The 10,698-nt window shown below is 40.8% G+C and overlaps 1 protein-coding gene across 1 annotated transcript in view; it reads left to right on the top strand.

The window, feature by feature from the left end:
* The first annotated feature begins 789 nt into the window (after window positions 1–789).
* LOC146304979 (zinc finger protein GLI2-like) overlaps window positions 790–10,698 on the top strand; it is a 70,679-nt gene continuing 60,770 nt past the window's right edge. Inside the window, exon 1 of the mRNA XM_084713514.1 lies at window positions 790–1,179. The gene's annotated coding sequence lies outside the window, so the exon portion shown is untranslated. The remainder of the gene's footprint in view (window positions 1,180–10,698) is intronic.

Genomic DNA, 10,698 nt, shown 5'->3' with positions numbered 1-10,698 from the left:
AAATAAAACTGGCCACCTGTAGTTTCAAACCTCAAGCTCTGAAGTGGTGTGAAAACATTTTAAACTGATTTAATTTCAGTGTTAAAACATATATATTTATGTGAACTTAACGAGAAAAGTTAAGTTAATTCAACTAAATATCTGATGAAGTTTTACAGTGTAATGTGAATTATTTAATGTTAAAGTGTCTTTGGAGTAGAAACACTGTCAAACCAACATGGTCAACTTAGAATTCTGACTTGTAAGCTCATTATTTTGACTTTTTATTTCATTATTTTGACTTTTTATTTCATTATTTTGACTTTTTACTTCAATGTTTTGACTTTTTCTTGTTGTTTTGAATTTTTTATTTCATTGTTTTGACTTTTTCTTGTTGTTTTGACTTTTTACTTCAATGTTTTGACTTTTTCTTGTTGTTTTGACTTTTTACTTCAATGTTTTGACTTTTTCTTGTTGTTTTGACTTTTTCTTGTTGTTTTGACTTTTTATTTCATTGTTTTGACTTTTTATCCACATTCTGACCTTCTATCCCATTATCATGACGTAATTTAGGGCTGTTTTTTTTTATCATTTACTGACGGAAGTGACCTTCCCTTGTATTGGTTTATTGATTACCGATAAATTAGAAGACATGGTGTTAATAGATTTATAAAGGAGGCTTTTTTAACGATGACATCGTGAATCCATTACGGCAGAGAGGGAGGCAGAGGAGGGTGAGGAGGGGGAGTCAGTGAGGAGGAGGGACAGAAGTGAGGAGGGGAGGTGGGCGCGGTGCATCCTGGAGACTCCGCAGCTCCGCAGCATCCTGACCAAACACAGGACGGAGAAAAAAGTTCACCGAGTGTCTCCTCCGGTGTTCTGTGAGTTTTATTTCAGCTCGATGGATCCGTGACGCGCTGAAAAACACTCCAGTGAACTTTTCTCTCGTGTTTCTGAGGGCGCGCGCTCACTCCGAGGACTTATAGCACGCGCTCCGCTCCGCTCCTCCGCGCGTCCGGCCGTAGATGGGATTTCATGGTTTTACACAGGATTTCTGCTTTTTCTTTTTTCTGCCTCGCTGAGAGAAAAAGTTTGACTTGAACAAGAGTGAAGGAGGAGAAGAGGGGAGGCTGAGGAGCGGAGAGCTGTCCGGACTGAAGAGGAGGAGGAGGAGGAGGAAGAGGAGGAGAGCGGACTCTGGTGAGTTTGGGTCGCTGCTGACCATGTGCTCATGGGACGAAAACAGCACCGATAATAATGACACAAATACATATTTATAGAACTTACTGACTGACTTCACCGCTCAAAATATTCCTCAAATCTTTATTTTACACATTTTTTACCTTTTATTTTCATTTCATGTCATCATCTGAGCATCAGTCAGCTCTGCGTCAAGTTTCTGGGGATCTGTTCACCAAACTTCAGCCAAATTTGATCGTTTTTTAAACATAATAATGAAAATAAAATAATAATAATGTCACTCCACTTTCATCAGGAAAGAAACTGAGCTCTCACAGGTAACAAAAAAAAAAAAAAAAACGCAGGAAAAAATAGATACAACCAGTAAATGTGGTTGTTTTTGGTGATCTGTGAACCGAACTTCAGCTAAATTTTGACTGTTTTTAAACGTAGAAAAAAAGCAGATAACCCTGCAGTCATCAGGTGAAAAACTCCCAACTAAAACGTAGGAAAAAACAAGATGTTATCAATAAATTAAATCCTGTAAATGTTCTGGTTGTTGTTGTTGGTCTAAAAACCAAACTTGAGCCAAATTTAACCTGATTTTAAACCTGATCTGCCTCTGGTGTCGTCAACTTCATCAAAAAGAATTCTTCTGATAAAATATGGTCATTTTCCCCAAATCTCTGTCACCAAACTCAAGCCAGATTTTCATGTATTGTTTTTTTAACGTAGGAAAAAGCTGATGTATCTCCACTCTCATCAGGAAAAACTTAAAGTATTATCAATATATCATAAAGAATGCAAAGATATTATTATATAGAACCAAACTTCAGCCATCTTTTTTTAAACGTATCACAAAGTTCTCTGTCCACCAAACTACAGTCAAATTTTGACTCTTTTTAAAAACATAATAATAAAGAAGTTCTCTTCAGAAAAGAACAGCTGGATAGAAAGATGCATAAAAAAAGAAACATCATAATTATCATAATTATAAGCTGTAAATGTTTGGGTTGTTGTTGCTGAACTCAGATGAATTCTGTGTTCAGACCGAGTCTGTTCAGCCTCATCAGAAAGAATCAGACCAAACTTCAACCAAAATATGAGCATTAAAAAAAAAAAAATATATATATATATATATATATATTGCAAAGTTACCATCTGTCCACCAAACCTCAGTCAAATTCTTACATTTTTTAAAAGCTAATGTCCTTCAGCTCTCTTCAGGAAATAAATGAAGCCTCACAGTTGAAGAAAGTATTTTTATATTATAAGCTGTAAATGTTTGTGTTGTTGATATTCTGAATGTATAAAAGGTGAATTTTCTTGTAAGTAGTTATGTTCAGGTTATTTGAGGTTTACACTGCGGCTGGAATTCCAGGAATCTGCAACCTGATATTTAAGATGCTCTCTAGTAAAGCAGCCTGCAGAGGAACAATTTTAAACTCATTCACATGTTCAGGACGGGGATCTTTTCTTTATCTTTATGATTTTTTATTATTTACTTTATTTATTTTAATTATTTTGGTTGTCAAAGCAGGCCTTTTTATTGTTAAAAGAAATTAATCTTGTATGTTTTTGGGGGGGAGCAGAGGAGGTCAGGTTTTATCACCTACAGCTTGTATTGATTTCCCCTCAAACAGACACATAAAGGCTCTTTAATGTTAAAAATTAGAGATTTAATTGATGATTTCTGCAGGAAAATGCCTCACAGGTTTAGTTCCACTGAAGCAAAATCATTGCAGCAGTCAGGAGAACATTTTATTGAATTAATAACCAACTAGTTTGATCACTTTGAGCATTTTTTTTTAAAGAAAAAACATCCAAACTCTCTGATTTCAGTTTCTTTTTTTAAGCCATCTATGAGAGCAAACCGAGTTTCTTTTGGTTGTGGACACATACATTTCATACTGACATTTTACTCAGTTTTCTGATATTTTATGGACCAAACAAATATCAATGTATGAAAATAATCAGTAGTTGCGTCCCTAAATCAGACCAGAGAAACGTAAGAAAGCCAAACAGCAAAACGATGCCGGTCTCAAACGCTCCAGGCCGGTCTGTCTTTCCCTCGGAGTGAATTTTTTTTTTTATGCTGAATGGCCGGTTGCATTCATTTGCATCAGAAAAAAAAGTTTTAGTGCATTTGCCATTGTGCAGGATGAAGAGTTCCAGCAGTCAGGGAGCAGGGGGGAGTGAAAAGATGTGAAGAAATAATGGGGCCCTTCACATTATTCACATTGACATGGGGGCTTCCCAAAACCTGTGATGGGGATGTCACTTTCATCCTTCCCCTCCGCTGTCAGATTTTCACACATTTCAACCCCCGCCTGCCTGTGTGTGTGTGTGTGTGTGTGTGTGTGTGTGTGTGTGTGTGTGTGTGTGTGTGTGTGTGTGTGTGTGTGTGTGTGCTCCTGAATGCAGCTCCGATTCTCTGAGAGTTTAATGACTGAAAAAAGCAGGCAAATGATGGAGGAAAAGGAGAAAAAAGGAGAGGAAAGAAAGGAGTCTGGCATGCAGGGTGCGATAAATGTGAATTGGAAGTGAGTAAAACGCCCCGCTGTGAGGACTCAAAAGTCTCTTATCCCACAAAACAACAAGTCCACACCAATTACGCCGTGTGGCCCCGGGGCAGTTTGTTCCTTGTGGGTTTTGTGGAGAAAAGAAGCATCAGCGGCTTTTACACGAGGAGGCGAGTAAATCCACAAAACCCAGGAGAGGGAGGGGGGAAGAAAAAGCTCCTGCGTGTTTTAAAATTCACCGCAGAAACCTGCTTAAACACACACATTAAATGTGGAGGAACAAGAGGAGCAGTGACAGCTGACTGTCAGCTGAGATTTCACCTTTTACTTTCCTCTGGACCAAGAAATATTCAGACGACCATCAAACTCCAGCCAAAATCTGACAGTTCTTTAAAAAACATAGCACAAAGTTTGCATCTCTGCTCACCAAAATTTGACCTTTTTTAAGCTTAATAAAAAGCTGATGTCCTTCCAGTCTGATCAGGAAAGAAATGAAGATCTCACTGTTGAAAAATCTGGTGTTGTTGTTGTGGATCTGTCCAACAAACTGCAGCAAAAATGTGGGCATTTAAAAAAAAACATATTGCAAAGTTAGCATCTCTGTGCAACAAACTTAAGGCCAATTTTGATGCTTTTTTAAGCCAAATAAAAAGATAATGTCTGTCTAAAGAAACATGTAGAAAAAAGAGGCTGTCATAATATAATCCAATGGTTCCCAAACTGGGGGGCGGGCCCCCCTTGGGGGGCTGCAGAGGCTCTGCAGGGGGACAGAAGCCCAGGGGGAGAAATAGGGGGTGTAAACTTTGTTTGGCTTCTGAAAGGAGCCTGTGAATATTCTCATTCATCCAGGTCATAGTTATCTTAAGGGATTAAATCGATCGCAACTGGACTGGTAAAATTGTCTTAGAAGACGTTTCGCCTCTCATCCGAGCAGGCTTCATCAGTTCATGCTCATCAGACTAGATAGGACAGCTCTAGTCTGATGAACAGTAGTTGGAATTCAGTTATTTATCCTCTAGGAGAGGCCGCCTCCAGACCAAGAATGGTTTCACTCCCTATTGTGAGGCCTAACGACAGTCGTTTGGGTTGAGTGGGGTGAAACCCCAGTGAGCCAACAACCGTCGTTGGGGGGGTCTCACTCGTTAGTGTTCCATTCTGTTCTAACGATGGTCGTTAGGGGCACCTGGAGCCAGGTGTGGCTGGACTGTGTTGTTGGTTTCTAGAGGCTAAATTATTGAATCTTTTGGGAAGGGATGAAAGGACAGCATTGTAAGTTGGGGATAGGTGGTGTCTTAGGCCTCCCCCTCTGTTCAGGGATGGCTTCTCAACCTTGACATAGATGGCTTCCCTTACTCCTCTTTCAAACCATCTGTCTTCTCTGTCAAGAATATGTACATCTTCGTCCTCAAAAGAGTGTGTTGTCTCTTTGAGGTGTAAGTAAACAGCAGAGTCTTGGCCTGAAGCGTTAGCCCGTCTGTGTTGTGCCATGCGCATACTTAGTTTTTGTTTAGTTTCCCCAATATAAAGGCTGGAGCATTCCTCGCCGCACTGGACCGCATACACCAGATTGTTCTTCTGGGTATGAGGCGTGCGGTCTTTAGGGTGTACCAACCTTTGTCTGAGGGTGTTACCAGGCTTGAAATGTACTGGGATGTTGTGTTTGCTGAAAACCCTTCTGAGTTTCTCAGATAAACCTGAGACATATGGAATGACAATGTTGTTTCGTCTGTCCTTCTTTTCTTTCTCCACCAAAATGTCATTTTTCCTCCTGGAATTAGCCGCGCTTTTTGCAAAGGACCAGCTGGGATAACCACAGGTTTTTAGGGCCTCCCTTAGGTGTTTATGTTCTTTTTCTCTGGCCTGTCGGCTGGTGGGAACATTATCAGCTCTGTGTTGTAGAGTTCTGATAACCCCCAGTTTATGCTCCAGTGGATGGTGTGAGTCAAAAAGTAGGTACTGGTCTGTGTGTGTGGGTTTTCTGTATACCCCAATGTGGAGGCTTCTGTTGTCTCCAATGTGGACGTCACAATCCAAGAAGGGCAACCTGTTGTCTTTGACATCTTCCCGAGTGAACTTGATGTATTCATCCACTGAGTTAATGTGCTCGGTGAAGGCCTGCACTTCCTTCTGAAAGGAGGTAACTACTGATATAACCTGTAAATGTTTGGGTAGAGAGGCTTTTTAAAGACTGTTTTTAAGGACAGGCTCGATCTATGAAGACAGAAATTCTTGTAAATTGTTATTTCAGGTTATTTGAGGTTTAAACTGAGGCTGGCAGTTCAAGAAACATTACAAAGTTAACATCTCTGTCCACCAAACTCCATTTTTTAAAACTAAAAAACTGAGAACAATCTGCATTATGTTCTGTTCTGTTTTCATGTCAGTACAGACTGATATACTGATACAGACAGATGAAAATATGTCAGGCTCCAGTTTTAAAGATAAATTAAGGCAGAACTTTTATCATTTTCTCCTTAAATCTGCACAGAAACCATCTGAACTTGTTGGATCCTGAACTACTGCAAAAACAGTCAATTAATTAGAAAATTAGACAGAAACTTTGATAATCAGTTCATTTAAAGTATAAGTCTTTCTTTGAACTTCTTCAATGTGAAGATTTTCTGCTTTTCTCGCTGGAAAAACGGGTGGAGACGTCAGAGCAGGATCATTTCTCAGACGGGACACACGAGGACAGGACCGAGCAGAGACGTTAAAAAACGCTCCACAAACATTGATTCTGTGAGATACATGACAGGAGAAACTTCCTCCGACAGAGGGAAGCAGCCGTCAGGCAGCGGCGATTACACATGATGAAAACAGAGCCGTGTTTAATGCAACACACACACACACACACACTCACACAGAGCGAGAGACATCAGAAATCAAAGGTCCAGGGGCCGCTGGGGGCCTGTAGTTCCTCCTCTTCGCTGTGTACCCAGAGCTCTCCGGGATCAGCTTTGATGCGTCTGTTAATTAACTCCTGAAGGGACGGCGGGAACGCCGCGATCGGGCCTGACAGCCGCCGAGTCGAGCAGGGGAGTCCGTCTGTGTGTGTGTGTGTGTGTGTGTGTGCGTGAATTTCAAGGGCGGATGTGAAGGATGCCCCCACGCTGCGAGGAGAGACGCCCGCCGTGACATTTTGACACGTGGAGAAAACGAATGATCTCAGAGAGAGAAAAGGATCAGATCGTTTCTCCCATCATGCACAGCGGTCGCTTTGGTTATCAGCAGATGTGATCACTTTGCCGTCTTCAACGATCTTCTTCTTCTTCTTTCTTTTCCTCTTGTGACGTGCAGTTAAAGTTAAAGTGCAAAGAAAACTATTTGTTTTGACCTTAAAAGTTAAAAGTAGTCCGCCTTAAAATTTGAACTTGACTTTTCTGGTCACTAACTTAAAAACGTTTGTGTCCAGGCTGCTTTAAAGTTTTAGTAATTTACATTTCTAGTCACCAACCTAAAGGGATAGTTCGCCTAAAAATGAAAATTCAGTCTTTATCTACTCACCTTCATGCTGATTGAAGGTCAGGTTTATTTTTTTTACTGTCCAGTTGTCAAACAGAAAAAAACAACAGAATAAAATCATGAAATGTCTCCATGCTGCTCGTCTGCTGTAATCAAAGTCCTCTAAAGTCTCGACATGCCAAGTTAACTGTAAAAATGTTATTTACACCATGTTTTTATCCTGGTGTGCAAACAGTTTGTCAGGACTTGAATTACAGCAGACGACAAGCAGCATGGAGACATTTCATGTTTTTATATGTATGAAAACTGGTCTCTTCCAGATTCTGTTTTCCTGTGAAACTTCCTGTTTGTAAAAAAAAACTAAACCTGACCTTCAATGAGCATGAAGGTGAGTAGATAATGACTGAATTTTCAGTTTTGGGTGAACTATCCCTTTAAAGTTAATTGACAGGTTGCTTTAAAATTTTAAACTGACTGTTTGAAAAGACAAGTTTAGTTTATTTTGTAATGATTTAAAACAAACGTTTTCAGTGATTAACTTACGAAAGTCACTCTGATGTTTATCTGATGTATTCTGTGTTTTCCTGGATGTTAAAGCATCAACTAGCAAACAGCCGCGAGCAGGAAACACACCTTTACCTTGAACGAGTTTACATTTTATAACTTTAATCAACTTGAATATTTATGTTAAACTTTAGTTGATTACACTGAATTCCTGCATGAAGTGTTCGAGTGAAAACATGCAGCAGCAGCGTGGAGCAGGCGGAGACACAAACGGGACGTCTTTGTTGTTTTTTTTTTCCCTCCACAAAATTTTTTAACATGTGGCGTCCCAGCGGGGACATGTGGTATTCTTTAGCAATCAATCCCCCCTCGGCCGCGTCTTTCCGTGAGCTCAATCAGACCTCGAGGTCAGGAGGAATCTGTCCGGCCCCTCTGCTCTGTCTCTGAAGGAAGGGGCCGGGGACAGGCATCGTCCCGAGGGGCCCCTGGAGGTCTGTGACAGACTGTTAGTGACGGGGCCCCAGCAGGTTTTCCACTGTGTCACCGGCTATTAGCTGCGCTTTCAGGTGAGGGGGGGGGGGGGGGGGGGGCTGCTGTTTGACAGCTGCAAACCTCCGAGCACAAACATCCAGTCGGACTGATGGACGAAGAAAAACCAGAGAAAACAAATAACTTCAGTTTTAGACGTGTTAGCAGCTACATGTACTGAAGTACTCATTATACAGAAAGTGATATAATTACTGATGTATTAACATTTATAAGAGATCATGTACGGTGATCAGATCAGAATTTTCCCACAGTGATGCTGATTCATGCTTATGACACGACTACTAACTGAAAAAAATCAATAATTTGACACAAAACATTCATTTAAAAGAGGAATATTTGTAAGACTGTGAGCGCTGAACTGCATTGCTGGGTTCAAAAGTCGAATGTGCTGCTTTAAAAACTGAGTAATATCAATAATAAAGATTGCTAAAAAGCTGAGATTAAACTGAATTTCTGGCTTTAAAAGTTGGATATAAAATCAGTAAGTCTGAGAGATGTGGGGAATTTTCAAGATTGTTGAAGAGCTGGCAGTAAACTGAACTGAGTGGCTTCAGAAGTTGAATAATCTGAGAAAAATGTGGAATATTTTAAAGATTGTGGAAGAAACTGACTTGCTGAATTTTGTGTGAGGAAGCAGGTGAAGGAGGATGAAGAGTTGGGAAAGTAAGAAAGAGATGAAGGAGGCAAAACTTTGAATCAGTACTTCAGTTTTATGCTTAGTTTCACTGAAACCTGCAGCTTCTGTTATTTGGATATTATACTTCATATTGTGATTTTGATAATATTTCCAAGAATTGTGCAGCATGAAGTGACTGCAGGCCCCAAAAATCAGCAGTAAACAGATTTAATTCTGCAAAGAGCTGCTGTTTCATCCACAACAACGAAGAATATCATGTTTCTAATGTTTCTAATGTCACAGGAAAGTACAGATTCACTTCCTCAGTATCATTTTTGACTTCTTTATGCTCTGCAGGTGTTCATGTTATTGTGTCCACACCCTGTAGGCACACACACACACACACACACACACACACACACACACAGCTGTGAATCACAGGGAGTTCCCCTGGACGCTTCATTCAGAACCGAATGTCACGACGCTGAACAGTTATTACCTCCAAACACTCATCACACGTCCATGAACGGAGGAAAGTCACGTTCAGATAAGTCAGTGAAGTGTTTGTGTGTGTTGTGAGCTTCAGTTTAACGTGTCAGTGAAGACAGAGAAACAGCTGAAGCGACTGCAGTTCATCCAGTAAACAGTTGAAGAGTGTCATTTTGTCCACTACAGAACGTCACGGTGTTCAGTGTGTGTGATTGTAGGCGGAGTAACGACGGCGTCAGTCTGAGGTGGAAGCAGGGCGGGAAAAAGATGAGCTGCATAACAGCACATCAATACGACGATACGGAAATACTCAGCATAAAACGCAAAATAACATCGACGGCACAAGTAACATTCATCCATCAAATCCACAGCTGCAACACCGCATCAACCAATCAAACAGCACCAATATGACATCATCAGCTGAAACAACCGAAGGAACAACTTCAACTTCGTGAGCTAAACATCATGAATCAAACTTAGCTGAAGATGCTCAGTTAGTCTTTTCATGTTAGTTATTTGTCAGAACATTTTTAACAGACTGCAGAAGGCAGTGAGGTGTGAATGCTGCATGTTGAAAAGATGACACAAGTTGAACCACATCAATAATCCATGAAAGAAATAAGTGATGACAAAATCGTCCATCCATTTCAAAAACTGAATAGTATGAATAATCTCTGACAGATGTGGAATATTCTGAAGATTGTTGTAAAGCAGGGGCGAAACTGCACGGGGACAAAATCGTCCATTTCAAAAAGTGTCAGCAAAGTGAAAAGCTCAGACTTACTGTAGGCGCTGATAAATTAAAGGAGCCGTCCGGGCAGCGAGGAGGAAGTCAGCGGTCCAAAGTGAGGCTGTAAAACAGCGAGCGGCCACGCTGCAGCGGGACCATTTGGCTGAGGGTCAGGGATCAAAGCGGTCAGCGTGGACTCGACGCCGTCAGCAGGCAGAGCTGTGGAGACACACACATGTGGCAGGACGTCAGAGATCACAGTTAACTGAGGAGTTCGGGGGTTTAGAGTTTCACTCAGTGAGGTTGTCATGACATTAATTAAACGCTGCGAGAATCAGACGTCCCGGAGTCACCAGAGAGACGTCCAGCTCCGTGGTCTGTGGTCATTTTGGGGCTTTTTTCTGGGGTGTTTTGCAGGTTAACCTCAACCTCAAAGTGCTGCTGAGCTTCATGTCGATTTACAGTCTGACTGATGTGCAGCTGAGACTTTTTATTTAACTTATTCACTTAATACAAGGATTAACACGTGGCCTTTATGACAGACTTCAGATATTTCTCTGAATTGAATTTAATTTTAAAAGACTTTTATAACATTTAAAGCCTGACTGATGCTGGATTTGAATGACAGATGTAGTGTCTGATCTTCTTTATTCATATACACACAACCC

The sequence above is a fragment of the Lutjanus erythropterus genome, chromosome 24 (genome assembly GCF_056507025.1).
Source record: "Lutjanus erythropterus isolate fLutEry1 chromosome 24, fLutEry1.hap2, whole genome shotgun sequence".
NCBI lineage: Eukaryota > Metazoa > Chordata > Actinopteri > Lutjaniformes > Lutjanidae > Lutjanus > Lutjanus erythropterus.
Note: the sequence above shows the minus strand (reverse complement) of the source record. Positions and strands in the feature narration are given on the sequence as shown.